The sequence below is a fragment of the Heptranchias perlo genome, chromosome 4, assembly GCF_035084215.1.
Source record: "Heptranchias perlo isolate sHepPer1 chromosome 4, sHepPer1.hap1, whole genome shotgun sequence".
In the NCBI taxonomy this organism is placed as follows: domain Eukaryota; kingdom Metazoa; phylum Chordata; class Chondrichthyes; order Hexanchiformes; family Hexanchidae; genus Heptranchias; species Heptranchias perlo.
In genome coordinates this window covers 34,073,714-34,088,392 of record NC_090328.1, presented here as the reverse complement: position 1 = coordinate 34,088,392, position 14,679 = coordinate 34,073,714, and positions in this window count along the sequence as shown.

Genomic DNA, 14,679 nt, shown 5'->3' with positions numbered 1-14,679 from the left:
TTTAATCATCTAACCGCTGGTGTCAAATATTTGTTATAGTCATTTTTTACCTTTTAAAACTTTCATTAACATTACCAAGTATTTCTCTCAATAGAAAGATTGATCTGTGAGCCGGCACTGGTAGAACATTGGCCATTCATTATGTCTTCTAACCTAATCCCAAGATATATACGGCATATTATTCCAGATGTTTGCTTCACAATTTATTGTAATTTCCAGGTCCCGGAAGGTATTTCACTATATAGTGCAGCCTAATCTTTGCTGCTGGTTGCCTGGATTGAGGTTATGGAAAATGGTCCATTAGGGAGGTGGGAAATATGTTTTGATCTTTTCCAGAACCATCAAATTGAGTCTCTTAAGGAACTGAAAAATAAATCCCAACTCTGTAATTCAAACAAGGTTTGCTTTCTGCAAACCAAGAACTTCTCGATTTGTGAAACTGTTTAGTTAACTAATTAGATCACAGGCCCTGAATGTATTCAGATCAATGCAAGTGATTTTGCTCGGCTGATTTTAAAGAACTGATTGAATGTAGATTGTGTTAGACTCTGCACAAAACAACTCTACTTGCAACAAATTTGGAAGAATTTGGTTTAAAAACATTGTTTGTGAGAGTTTTCATGAGGTTTAATCCTACAGCAGGCATGCTGATAGTGGTCAGCTGGTCAAAGTTCAATTTTGCACTTATTTATAACTTGCTCAACAATTAAAATATTCTGGACTCTTTCTAGTCATTTTATATGCATTGAAAAGGTCCAGTCCACAGCAGTATACATTTGGTCTCCCCTTTTGATATAGTATTAGTTTTTATTCTTTTTTTCTTTCTATGTGTGTTTTTTTCTCCCCCTCCCCGCTTCTCCCCCCTTGCAATGTTTTTTACGTTGAAAGCCCTATATAAAGGCATGTTGTTACTGTTGCGATTCTAGCTGGATTCCTGCATAGCACTCTTCAGACCAGGTGCATCCTGTTTAACTGGAGCGAGCTGGAGTTTTTGAAAATTTTACTATGTTGATTGTATTCCGAGATCATGCATTCTTTACAGCTAAACCGAACCAAAGATGAAGCCTCTTTTTTTTAAATTGGGCTACCTGCTTTGTGGAGCCATCCACTTATCCCTTTCTTCTCTTCTGTCCTCTCCTGTTCACCTAAAATGATTTGTTTACTGGAGTTTCTATGACGATGGTATTCTCTGCCTCACTCTGAATAGTTTCTTGTGCCTTTTTATAAGTAGGTCCTAAGGAACAATTCAGAAAAAAACTTCCAAAAAGATTGTGTGTGTGTGTGGTGGGTGATGGGCAATAGTTTTTCCCAATTTTGAAATACTTGACAGGGCTAGGTAACACCAGTAGAGATAAACAATGAGGTGTACATCTTGGGTGTTGTGCATTGACCAACAGTATTATTACTTCTACAGCATGCTTGCACATTTCTTGAAGTAAATCGTTAGTACCGTTCACATAGTGTTCAAGGTTATGACATTTTTAAGTTGCATTTATAAAAGCTGCTAATTCTACAAACTGCCATGTCATAGAATATAAAAATTAGAATTTGATTAGTTGATATTCTCTTCTGACATTACTGGGCACAAAAGAGTGAAATATTAACTATCTGTGGAACAGATATAAAAATACTGGAAGAAAACTGGTGTTACTTAATTTGAGGACGGTTAAGATTGTGGTTTTCTCTCGCCGTAAATTCTCAGATTTCTTTTCCGATGATGAATCAGCGAAATCCTATTTCGTAATTATTTTTTAAAAAACAAAATTCTTCCTTGTTTCCTCATCAAAAACTGGGGTTAAGACATGCACACATCACATGCTTGGTGTCAGAACGCACATTTGGTGCTGTGTACATCTCTGGAGCTAATTTTGTGACATCCTTATGGTGAAACTCTTGTCAGTATCTGGTTTCCAATGAAATACAAATAGTATTGATTACTTAAATCGTTGTAATGATGGGTTACAAACACACTGTAATGGGGCAGATTGGACTATCTTGGGTTGAAAACACTGTGCAATTAATGAGAAACGAACTCTAATAAATATGCTGGGATCTTATTTGTGAAGCAGCTTTCCTTAAGAAAGATGTTTTCCTGACAATGTCCTCTCTTCGATGAAGCTATGGGTAATTCAAGTTTATTGTGACCTCCGCATTCATAACTATCAGTTTAATATATATTCAAAAATGAACAACTGCATAGAAAGAAAATCACAGTGAATGTTTATTTATGTTTTTGATAACTGAATCAAAGAATGCGCATCCTAATATTAAAAGTACTTGTCACCAAAAATGTTGCATCAGGATCATACCCACTGCAGCCAGTGTAATCTTGCATTCCTTGTTAGAAACTTACAGTAGGTTGTCACTTAGCTTTACTGTACCTTTTTTTAGCCCTTTACTTGTTTTCTTTAACATTTGATTTTCCGTAAAAAGCATCAGAACACAAACATAACAGAGTTTAACAGGCTTGTGCTTTGCAGTGTAAAAAACGACACATGACCAGTAACAAAAGCGATAGTTCTTACAAATTTACTTCGCAGAAGCTTACATTTCTGACAAAGTACAAAAGCAAACTGAACTCTGCAATGTTTTCCACAGCGTTTTTTTCTGGGAACTAAAGTGCTGAAATGAGAAGCAGGAGCTGACTTATTTTACCGATTTTCTCCAAATTTACCCATTTTTTCAGGTAAAGATCCCCCTTGATTTTTCTCCTGTTTTTCGATGCTAAAAATAGAAATTGAAAAACACTCAAAATAACCAGCTTTTTAAGTCAGTTAAAAAAAATCTTTAATGATCCTTAACTTTAGTTTATTTTTTGACTTTTAATTCTCTCTTCAATCCAGAATATTTGCAACTGCATCTTCAAATTTGAATTACGATTCCATGAATTAGTGCAGCGTAATTCATTCTGTGAAAATGGGTCCTATACAGAACTTAGGAAGTGATGTTCTTACCACTTCAGCTACTGTGTGCCTACCTTTACTTTTAGTGAAATGTTTACTTTCTAATTTTTATTTATAATTTTCTTACAGTCTGAAATGGGAGAATTTAAAATGGGGAACAAGGAAAAGGCAGAGCAATTAAACAAATACTTTGGTTCTGTCTTCACAGAAGAGGACACACATAACTTCCCAGAAATGCTAGGGAACCAAGGGACTAGTGAGAAGGAGGAATTAAAGGAAATTAGTAGCAGTAAAAAAAATAGTGCTGGAGAAATTAATGGGGCTGAAAGCCGATAAATCTTCAGGGCCTGATAATCTGCATCCCAGAGTACGAAAAGAGGTAGCGATGGAAATAGTGGATGCATTAGTTATCATCTTCCAAAATTCTATAGATTATGGAACAGTTCCTGCAGATTGGAGGGTGGCAAATGTAACTCCACTATTTAAAAAAGGATGGAGAGAGAAAACAGGGAACTACAGACCGGTTAGCCTAACATCAGTAGTAGGGAAAATGCAAGAGTCTCTTATAAAGGATGTGATAACAGGACACTTAGAAAATATCAACGGGATTAGACAAAATCAACATGGATTTATGAAAGGGAAATCATGTTTGACAAACCTACTGGAGTTTTTTGAGAATGTAACTGGTGGAATAGATAAGGGAGAACCAGTGGATGTGGTTTATTTGGATTTTCAGAAGGCCTTTGATAAAGTCCCACATAAGAGGTTAGTGTGCAAAATTAAAGCACATGGAATTGGTGGTAATATACTGGCATGGATTGAAAATTGGTTAACAGACAGGAAACAGAGAGTAGGAATAAATGGGTCTGTTTTGGGGTGGCAGGCAGTGAACAGTGGGGTACCACAGGGATCAGTGCTTGGGCCCCAGCTATTCACAATATATATCAATGATTTGGATGAGGGAACCAAATGTAATATTTCCAAGTTTGCTGATGACACAAAACTAGGTGGGATCGTGAGTTGTGAGGAGGATGCAAAGAGGCTTCGAGGCGATTTAGACAAGTTGAGCGAGTGGGCAAATACATGGCAGATGCAGTATAATGTGGATAAATGTAGAAGGAAAAACAGAAAGGCAGAGTATTATTTAAATGGTCATAGACTGGGAAATGTTGACGTACAATGGGAACTGGGTGTCCTTGTACACCAATCACTGAAAGCAAACGTACAGCTGCAGCAAACAGTTAAGAAGGCAAATGGTATGTTGGCCTTCATTGCAAAAGGATTTGAGTTCAGGAGCAAGGATGTCTTGCTGCAGTTATACAGGGCCTTGTTGAGACCACACCTGGAGTATTGTGTGCAGTTTTGCTGTTCTTACCTAAGAAAGGATATACTTGCCATAGAGGGAGTGCAGCGAAGGTTCACCAGACTGATTCCTGGGATGGCAGGACTGTCGTATGAGGAGAGATTGGGTTGACTCGGCCTGTATTCACTTGAGTTTAGAAGAATGAGAAGGGATCTCATTGAAACATAAAATTCTGACAGGGCTAGACAGACTGGATGCAAGGAGGATGTTCCCCTGGTGGGGTGGGGGGGGGGTCCAGAATGAGGGGTCACAGTCTCAGGATACAAGGTAGGACATTTAGGACTGAGACGAGGATAAATTTCTTCACTCAGAGGGTGGTGAACCTGTGGAATTCTCTACCACAGAAGGCTGTGGAGGCCAAGTCACTAAATATATTTAAGAAGGAGCTAGATAGATTTCTAGACACAGAAGACATCAAGGAGTATGGGGAGAGAGCAGGAATATGGTATTGATATAGAGGATCAGCCATGATCATATTGAATGGCGGATCAGGCTTGAAGGGCCAAGTGGCCTATTCCTGCTCCTATTTTCTATGTTTCTATGAAATATACTTGAAGTTGTTTAGAGTGACAATTAAACTTCAACCATGTGTTTAGTAAGGTGTGTGATGAACCAGGACCATATTCTTTTTGCTCTGCATGACATACTGACAGCAGTTAACAGCTGCCTCAATATTAAAGTTGTCGACTTTCTGAGCGGTCCATTTAGTGACTGTAAATATGACAAGAAGTTGCCTTTTTCTGACACATCCAACATTCCTCATCTGATCGTGCAAGAATACTGATTCCTTGAGGGCTAGGTATCCTACAGAAAATGGTGCTAGTGTTGCAGACATTAACTTCTTCCTTGAAAAGGTGCTTTGTTCTCACCAGTGCATTCCTTCACCCATTTATGGCAGATGGTATAGACCCCTGGAAGTTTCATTTTGAATCCCTGATATTATATACATCGTTCCAATGAGTGATTATGTGAAAATTTTGTGTGAATAAATATTTGTCGATTATGATTATTATATTTACATTTGTATTGTAATGATTGGTGTGAAAACTAATCCTTAGTTAATCTTATTTATCCTGCATGTTAAATTCCTAATAAAATGAATATGTTCAGTCTTTCATTTTGTGGAACTAAACTTGAAGCTACTGGATGTTTTCTGGAGATTCTTTGCCAGCTGTTTAGAATGGTTGTATTTTGATCTATTTATTGTCAAAGATCATTTGTTTAAGATAAGTCTAGAACATATATATAAAAGCTGAATTGGAACAAAGAACAAGTAGTTAAAAGTTGTAACCTTTTGGTGGTGGAATGAAGGTCATTAGTAAACAAAGGGGGTTTATAATATAGTAGTTAAGTTTAATTTATTAGAAATAAAGAAAGACTTGCATTTATATAGTGCCTTTCATGACCTCAGGACATCCCAAAGTGCTTCACAGCCAGTGACGCACTTTTGAAGTGTAGTCACTGTTGTAATGTAGGAAATGCAGCCAATTTGCGCACAGTAAGGTGCCACAAACAGCAATGTGATAATGACAAGATCATTTTTTTTTGTGATTTTGGTTGAAAGATAAATGTTGGCCGGGAAACCGTGAGAAGTCCCCTGCACTTCTTCAAATAGTACCATGGGATCTTTTACATCCACCTAAGAGGGCAGATGGGGTTTCGGTTTAATGTCTTATCTGAAAGATGGCATCTCCAACAGTGCAGCACTTCCCCAGTACTGCACAGATGTGTCAGCCTTGATTATGTGCTCAAATTTCTGGAGCGGGGCTTGAACCCACAACCTGATTCAGAGGCGAGAGTGGTACCACTGAGCCGCAGTTGGCAAATTACATGTTCAATAATATTGATGTAATGGTTCTATCACATGTGTGTCATGAAGCATCAGATTTTTAAAACGTTATTTGCAAAAAGTACATATTTGGCTGGTCTTGTGTTGTACAATTGTGCTTTCTGTTGAAGGCTGTGTTGCAATTCCACGTTTGGTCAGTTCCCAATCTGAATCAAGCCACTTGGAGACAGCATGATAATTTTAAGTGAAAGGAAGAGAAAATGTGATGTTTAACTTATGTTGCTATCAGGTACCTGCTAATAACTGGATACAGAATGACACACCACATGTCTGGATTCTATTAGTGAGACAGTCTGGCAATTTAATTAACAATGCCCTGGAGTATTGTGGACGTGCCTGGGTCAGGCATTAGAGTCTGTCACAGAGTGTTGCCTTGGTTCCTGACGTTATTGCCAGGTGTGTGACTTTGAAGCCACCTTGATCTAAAAGTGCCTGTGCTTACCTCTCTCCTCTCTCGAGGAGGATAGTTACTAGTCACCAATTATGTGTAATGCTATTTCCACAATCTCATTATATACAACACTTGTCCCTTCCTGCAAACTTTTCTATTGATCAAGGTGCTCCTAACTTTAATCCACAGTGATCTGTTTGTTTTTCTGAGGGGTGTGTACACCAGGGATAATATTAAGAGAGTACTCAGCAATATGGATGAGAGTTTAAGCAGTAGATGGGCTGAGACGGGCAGAGATGGGCAATGTTAGGGAGGTGGAAGTAGGCAATCTTTGTGATGGCGAGGATATGGGGTCAGAAGTTCTTGACTGGTCAAATAGGATGCCAAAATTGCAAACAATCTAGCTCAACCTGAGACAATGAAGGTGGGGATGGGGGATGGAATCGGTAATAAGGGTACGGAGTTTATGGTGGGGGCCAAAGACGATGGATTCGGTCTTCCCAATGTTTAACTGGAGTAAATTGTGGCTCATCAAGCCTGAATGTTGGACAAGAAGTCTGACAACAGAGAGGCAGCGAAAGGGTCGAGAGAGGTGGTGGAGAGATAGAGCTTGGTGTCATCAGCGTACATGTGGAACCTAATGCAATGTCTTCTGATGCTATTGCCAAGCGGCAGCAGGTAGATGAAGAACAGGACCGACCAAGGATAGAACCTAGGGGCGACACTAGCAATAATGGTGTGGGTAGGAGAAGAAGCCATTACTGGAGATGCTCTGACTACAATTGGATAGGTAAGAATGGAATCAAGCAAGGGCAGTCCCACTGAGCTAGACAATGGAGGAGAGGTGGCGGAGGATGGTGTGGTGGACCTCATTACAGGTTGCGGAGAGGTAGAGAAGGATGTGGCGGGATAATGTAACATGGTAACAGTCACATATGATGTAATTTGTGACTTTGATTAGAACCAATTTAGTACTGTGGCAGGAATGGAAACATGATTGGTGGGATTGAAACATTGAGTTGCGGGAAATAGATTTGGGAGGCAACAACGCGTTCAAAGATTTTGAAGAGGAAAGGAAGGTTGGAAATGTGGTATTTTTGCAAGGACAGAAGGGTTGAGGATGGATTTTCTGAGGAGGGGGGTGTTACCGGTAGTTTTGAAATGGAGGGGGACAGTACCTGAGGAAGGGGCACCGTTTATAATGTTAGCGCAGAGACTGGGGAAGGAAGTTGGGGTCAGCAGTTTTGTGGGAATAAGAGAGCAGGGGGTGGGTCTCATGGACACGATGAGCTCAGAGAGGGCATGAGGGGCGATAACAGAGAAACTCGAGAAGGACATGCGTTCAGGTTTAGGGCAGGGAGAAGCCTAGGGGGAGGTTTGGCTTGTTGGGCAATGGGTAGGGGGGATGTGGGAGAGGCAACTGAACGGATAATCTCAATCTTAGTGATAAAGAAGTCCAAGAGCTCCTCACACTTGTTATTGGAAGTGAGGGTCAAGGGGCGAGGGGCTTAAAGAGATAGTGGAGATGAGAAGCTCTCCCGGATGACCCTGGATTGGAAGCAGTTTTGGCAGAGGAGTTTGAGGCCTGATACTGCATGATGTGATCCAGATCTGGTGATGGCTGTCTAAACCAGTTGTGCGCCATATACACTCAAGGCTGTGCTCTTTGGATTTAAGGGAGCAAAGATGGGTACGATAGCAGGGGGAATGACCAGGGTGGGAGAGAATAAGGGTTTTACTAAGGACAATGGTTTAAAAAGTGGAGGAGAGGGAGTGATGGAGCAGAATTACAATCTACGCAAAGATGTATTTCTTCTGCTTGTCAATACATAGCAATCCAGCCCCTTTCCTCCTTAACTTGGCCCAGATTTTGCTGTCAAAATAACGGTGAGGCTAATGGCACTTGCCGTTATTTATACGCAAATGGTACAGCAACTTCAGGCGAGGGGCAGAGGCACGGTTAAACTCAAATATCCAAAGTTGTTGTCTGAGTTGCGCCACTCCACAGTTAGCCTCGCAAAAAAAGCATATTGTCTGCCTCACCATTGAATGGCGTGAGGTTGCTGTATTTGCATGGTAGATACGAACTAAACTCACCTCAGAAAGTTAAGTCTTGTCTAAGTACCTTTTTAATGACGTGATAAGTGTTAATTACTGTCAATCAATCTTTCTGGCACTGAAAATTACCTATTACAAGTATGGAATCTCATTCCTTTAGGTTTTAATTGTTGTTGGAGATTTAAAAATTTTTTAATTAAATTTTTTTTTACTTTTCCTTTCTGTCTCTTTTCTCTCTCTTAATCCAATCTTTCTTCCTCTTTCTTTCTCTTTCTGTACCTGATTTGACATAGAATTCACCCACTCTAATTTACACTTCCTTCTCAATCCTTGTGCTGTTAATTGCACAGTCCTTCAATCTGATTGGTTAAGGAGATACACAGTTGCTTGCCCTGTTCACTCAGGTCCCAGATGCCCTGTTTCCCTTACTGTGATGTTATCAACTCGCACTTTCAACTACTTGCCACGTAAAAAATTGAAAACCTAAACATGCAAGGGCAAGTCTAACTAAAGGCCCAGCTATAGCAAAATCTGGGCCAATTTATGGATCAATAAGAGGATTAACATAAACTGGATAAAACTAAGATACTTCCCCCTATCATGATACACTTTGCAGTTTAAATTCATCTCGTAACTCTCGTAAAGAACATCTGCTTCCAACAAATTCCATCTGATGTATTGCCCCAAATTCACCTCCCCCTGAAAATCAGATAGCTAAATTACAATATATTATGGTCAAAAGCTGATATATATCCAAGTTATGTTCCAACTGGATCTCCTTACAATGCCCAACCATTATTCTCAAGGACAAGAACATTAAAAAAATTATTTAAAATTGTTACTTCCAGAATTTTATAAACATTGAATCCAATTGTACAGCCTCCCCCCTTATAAACTCTGATATGTTTTATTCTGTTGATATCTCATCCATCTAAGGTCTGTATCCTCACAAATTTCACGTTTATTTAACATATTTGATATAATTACCAGCCCAATTTAATGCAACATCCTTTGGCTCGGATTCCTTTAGTTGAAATTTTGTAGCTAAAACACCCTAAATGGATAAAACTCATACTGTACCCCATGTGCAAGAGTTGTTCAATTTGTTGCAGGCAGCAATCTAAGAGGGTGCTTTTGTGTTTTTACTGTAGACATTTTCCAGAGGTTCAATTTCTCAGAACACTCAGGTAGCAGATGCCTCACCCCAATGTCCTGGAGTGCACCTGTACCTGCTCAATCTCTTGGTAATTTGTGTTGAACCCAGGGATCAAACAGAAAACCCTTGTCACTGTATTTCAGCTACTGGTCATTTCATATCCCGTCACATAATCTATGTCAACTTCTTAAAGTGGTAGAATAAAGAGTTTACTAGATTGTGGCTTAGATATAAATTGCCAAACAGAACTTTTTAACCAGTAAATGGGTAAGTGAACAGAAGCAATAACACACTAGATTTACAGTTTGTCAGACTTAACTATCGTTCCTTGAAAGAAAATAGTAACCAATTATAACTGCTGTTCTAAACTGCAATGCAAATTGAACGGGACGTAAGATTCCTCAATATTAACCTTTATGTGATTGTTTATTGCTGATCATTCATGGAGTCTCCCTAACTTATCTCTCACTCACGTAGCTTCAAAACATGCCTGGGAGAAATTAAATTTAAATATGTGTCTCTTAAATTCAAGAAGAGTTGTCAATCAATAATATATGCAAATAAGACATATAAAATGCTTGTATTTGATTGGAATTTATTGACTCCACCCTTTGACACCTGGCCAGACACATCTATATTCTTATAGATTATAATCCTTATTCATAGATGATCCCTATTACTATTTTACACTATGTGTAAGCTACATTTATATACATTTGTCATTGCCATTACATAATATGTATAATTCACATCAGAACATAGGAACAGGAGTAGGCCATTCAGCCCCTCATGCCTGCTCTGCCATTTGATAAAATCATGGCTGATCTGTGATCTAACTCCATATACCTGCCTTTGGCCCATATCCCTTAATACCTTTGGTTGCCAAAAAGCTATCTATCTCAGATTTAAATTTAGCAATTGAGCTAGTATCAATTGCTGTTTGCGGAAGAGAGTTCCAAACTTCTACCACCCTTTGTGTGTAGAAATGTTTTCTAATCTCGCTCCTGAAAGGTCTGGCTCTAATTTTTAGACTGTGCCCCCTATCCTAAAATCCCCAACCAGCGGAAATAGTTTCTCTCTATCCACCCTATCTGTTCCCCTTAATATCTTATAAACTTCGATCGGATCACATATTTTCCATATTTTATGACATATAATTTTCCCCCCATAAATCTTATTATAATGTGGGCTGTTGAGTTATCCCTCACTATTAAGTAGATAATTGTGATCGGTTTGTGGGCCATACATTGGTTTAAACTCATTTATTATCCAAACCTGATAACTGATTAATGATTTAAAGACATCTCAACTTTGACCCTATTAGCCTTCCTTGAAAAGCAAGGTGCTCACTTAAGAATTTATCAGATGAAACTGTATTGATCTACTTTTACCTGAGTCAATGTCTGTGTTAAAATAACAGATTATACAAACTAATTTCTGCTAATACGCCAACATACATTTCTAGACCCAATTAAGTTTAGTGGTATAATAAGAAACAACTTGAAGTGAGAATCAAGAGGCAAGTATCTTATGTGACTACCCTATAATAATAGTTAAACCTAATTTACATGAGTCGCTGTTATAGTTGCTTTCCATCCAGCTTGGTGGGATATATTATCTGGTATGTGGTATACACATCAGAAAATATTTAAATATATATGTAAATCTTTACCAAAATGCAGCAAAGTGCATTTTAAATCAAACCTTTCTGGGGCGCATTCTCCCAGACCTCCCCTATACACCATTTAGAAACTTGCCTCTACATCACTGCACAGAGGGGAGAATGAAACACAAATACAAGGTTACCATGTGTCTCTACAACATCACTTAAACTCATAAAACTAAGTCATATCAAAAATTTATTATCAACTCTTCAGTGGCTGGAGTCATACCTAGCACAAAGGAATATGGTAGTGGTTGTTGAATGCCAATCATCTCAGCCCCAGGACATTGCTGCAGGGCAGTGTCCTAGGCCCAGCCATCTTCAGCTGCTTCATCAATGACCTTCCCTCCATCATAAGGTCAGAAATGGGGATGTTCGTTGATGATTGCACAGTGTTCAGTTCCATTTGCAACCCCTCAGATAACGAAGCAGTCTGTGCCCACATGCAGCAAGACCTGGACAACATCCAGGCTTGGGCTGATAAGTGGCAAGTAACATTTGTGCCAGACAAGAGCCAGACAATAACCATCTCCAACAGGAGAGAATCTAACCACCTCCCCTTGACATTCAACCACCTCCATTTGACTACCTCCCCTTGACATGCATCCCCTTGACATTAGTGAAGTAAATGTAGGTCCCTTACAGTCAGAAACGGGAGAATTTATAATGGGGAACAAGGAAATGGCAGAGCAATTAAACAAATACTTTTGGTTCTGACTTCATGGAAAAGGACACAAATAACTTCCCAGAAATGCTAGGGAACCAAGGGACTAGTGAGAAGGAGGAATTAAAGGAAATTAGCATTAGTAAAAAAATAGTACTGGAGAAATTAATGGGACTGAAAGCTGATAAATCCCCAGGGCCTGATAATCTGCATCCCAGAGTACGAAAAGAGGTAGCGATGGAAATAGTTGATGCATTAGTTATCATCTTCCAAAATTCTGTAGATTCTAGAACAGTTCCTGCAGATTGGAGGGTGGCAAATGTAACCCCACTATTTAAAAAAGGAGGGAGAGAGAAAACAGGGAACTACAGACCAGTTAGCCTAACATCAGTAGTAGGGAAAATGCAAGAGTCTATTATAAAGGATGTGATAACAGGACACTAAGAAAATATCAATGGGATTAGATAAAGTCAACATGGATTTATGAAAGGGAAATCATGTTTGACAAACCTACTGGAGTTTTTTGAGGATGGAACTGGTAGAATCGATAAGGGAGAACCAGTGGATGTGGTTTATTTGGATTTTCAGAAGGCCATTGATAAAGTCCCACATAAGAGGTTAGTGTGCAAAATTAAAGCACATGGGATTGGTGGTAATATATGGGCATGTATTGAAAATTGGTTAACAGACAGGAAACAGAAAGTAGGAATAAATGGGTCTTTTTCGGGTTGGCAGGCAGTGACTAGTGGGGTACCGCAGGGATCAGTGCTTGGGCCCCAACTATTCACAATATATATTAATGATTTGGATGAGGGAACCAAATGTAATATTTCCATGTTTGCTGATGACACAAAACTAAGTGGGATCATGAGTTGTGAGGAGGATGCAAAGAGGCTTCAAGGCAATTTAGACAAGTTGAGTGAGTGGGCAAATACATGGCAGATGCAATATAATGTGGATAAATGTGAAGTTATCCACTTTGGAAGGAAAAACGGAAAGGCAGAGTATTATTTAAATGGTGATAAATTGGGGAATGTTTTTGTACAAAGGGACCTGGGTGTCCTTGTACACCAGTCACTGAAAGCAAACATGTAGGTGCAGTAAGCAGTTAGGAAGGCAAATGGTATGTTGACCTTCATTACAAGAGGATTTGAATACAGGAGCAAGGATGTCATACTGCAGTTATATAGGGCCTTGGTGAGATGACACCTGGAGTATTGTGTACAGTTTTGGTCTCCTTACCTAAGAAAGGATATACTTGCCATAGAGGGAGTGCAGCGAAAGTTCACCAGACTGATTCCTGGGATGGCAGGACTGTCGTATGAGGAGAGATTTTTTTAAAATTCGTTCATGGGATGTTGGCGTCTGGCGTCGCTGGCAAAGCCAGCATTTATTGCCCATTCTTAATTGCTCTTGAGAAGGTGGTGGTGAGCCAACTTCTTGAACTGCTGCAGTCCGTGTGGTGAATGTTCTCCCATGGTGCTGTCAGGAAGGGAGTTCCAGGATTTTGACCCAGTGACGATGAAGGAACGGCGATATATTTGCAAGTCGGGATGGTGTGTGACTTGGAGGGGAACGTGCAGGTGGTGTTGTTCCCATGTGCCTGCTGCCCTTTTCCTTCTAGGTGGTAGAGGTCGCGGGTTTGGGAGGTGCTGTCGAAGAAGCCTTGCCGAGTTGCTGCAGTGCATCCTGTGGATGATACACACTGCAGCCACTGTGCGTCGGTGGTGAAGGGAGTGAATGTTTAGGGTGGTGGATGGGGTGCCAATCAAGCGGGCTGCTTTGTCCTGGATGGTGTTGAGCTTCTTGAGTGTTGTTGGAGCTGCACTCATCCAGGCAAGTGGAGAGCATACCATCACGCTCCTGACTTGTGCCTTGTAGATGGTGGAAAGGCTTTGGGGAGTCAGGAGGTGAGTTACTCGCCGCAGAATACCCAGCCTCTGACCTGCTCTTGTAGCCACAGTATTTATATGGCTGGTCCAGTTATGTTTCTGGTCAATAGTGGCTCCCAGGATGTTGATGGTGCGAGATTCGGCGATGGTAATGCTGTTGAATGTCAAGGGGAGGTGGTTAGACTCTCTCTTGTTGGAGATGGTCATTGCCTGGCACTTGTCTGGCGCGAATGTTACTTGCCACTTATCAGCCCAAGCCTGGATGTTGTCCAGGTCTTGCTGCATGCGGGCACGGACTGCTTCATTATCTGAGGGGTTGCAAATGGAACTGAACACTGTGCAGTCATCAGCGAACATCCCCATTTCTGACCTTATGATGGAGGGAAGGTCATTGATGAAGCAGCTGAAGATGGTTGGGCCTAGGACACTGCCCTGAGGAACTGCTGCAGCAATGTCCTGGGGCTGAGATGACTGGCCTCCAACAACCACTGCCATCTTCCTTCGTGCCAGGTAGGAGTCTAGCCACTGGAGAGTTTTCCCCCTGATTCCCATTGACTTCAATTTTACTAGGGATCCTTGGTGCCACACTCGGTCAAATGGATAGTCTCGGCCTGTCTTCACTTGAGTTTAGAAGAATGAGAGGGGATCTCATTGAAACATATATAATTCTGACAGGGCTAGACAGACTGGATGCAGGAAGGATGTTTCCCCTGGCTGGGGGTCCAGAACGAGAGGTCACA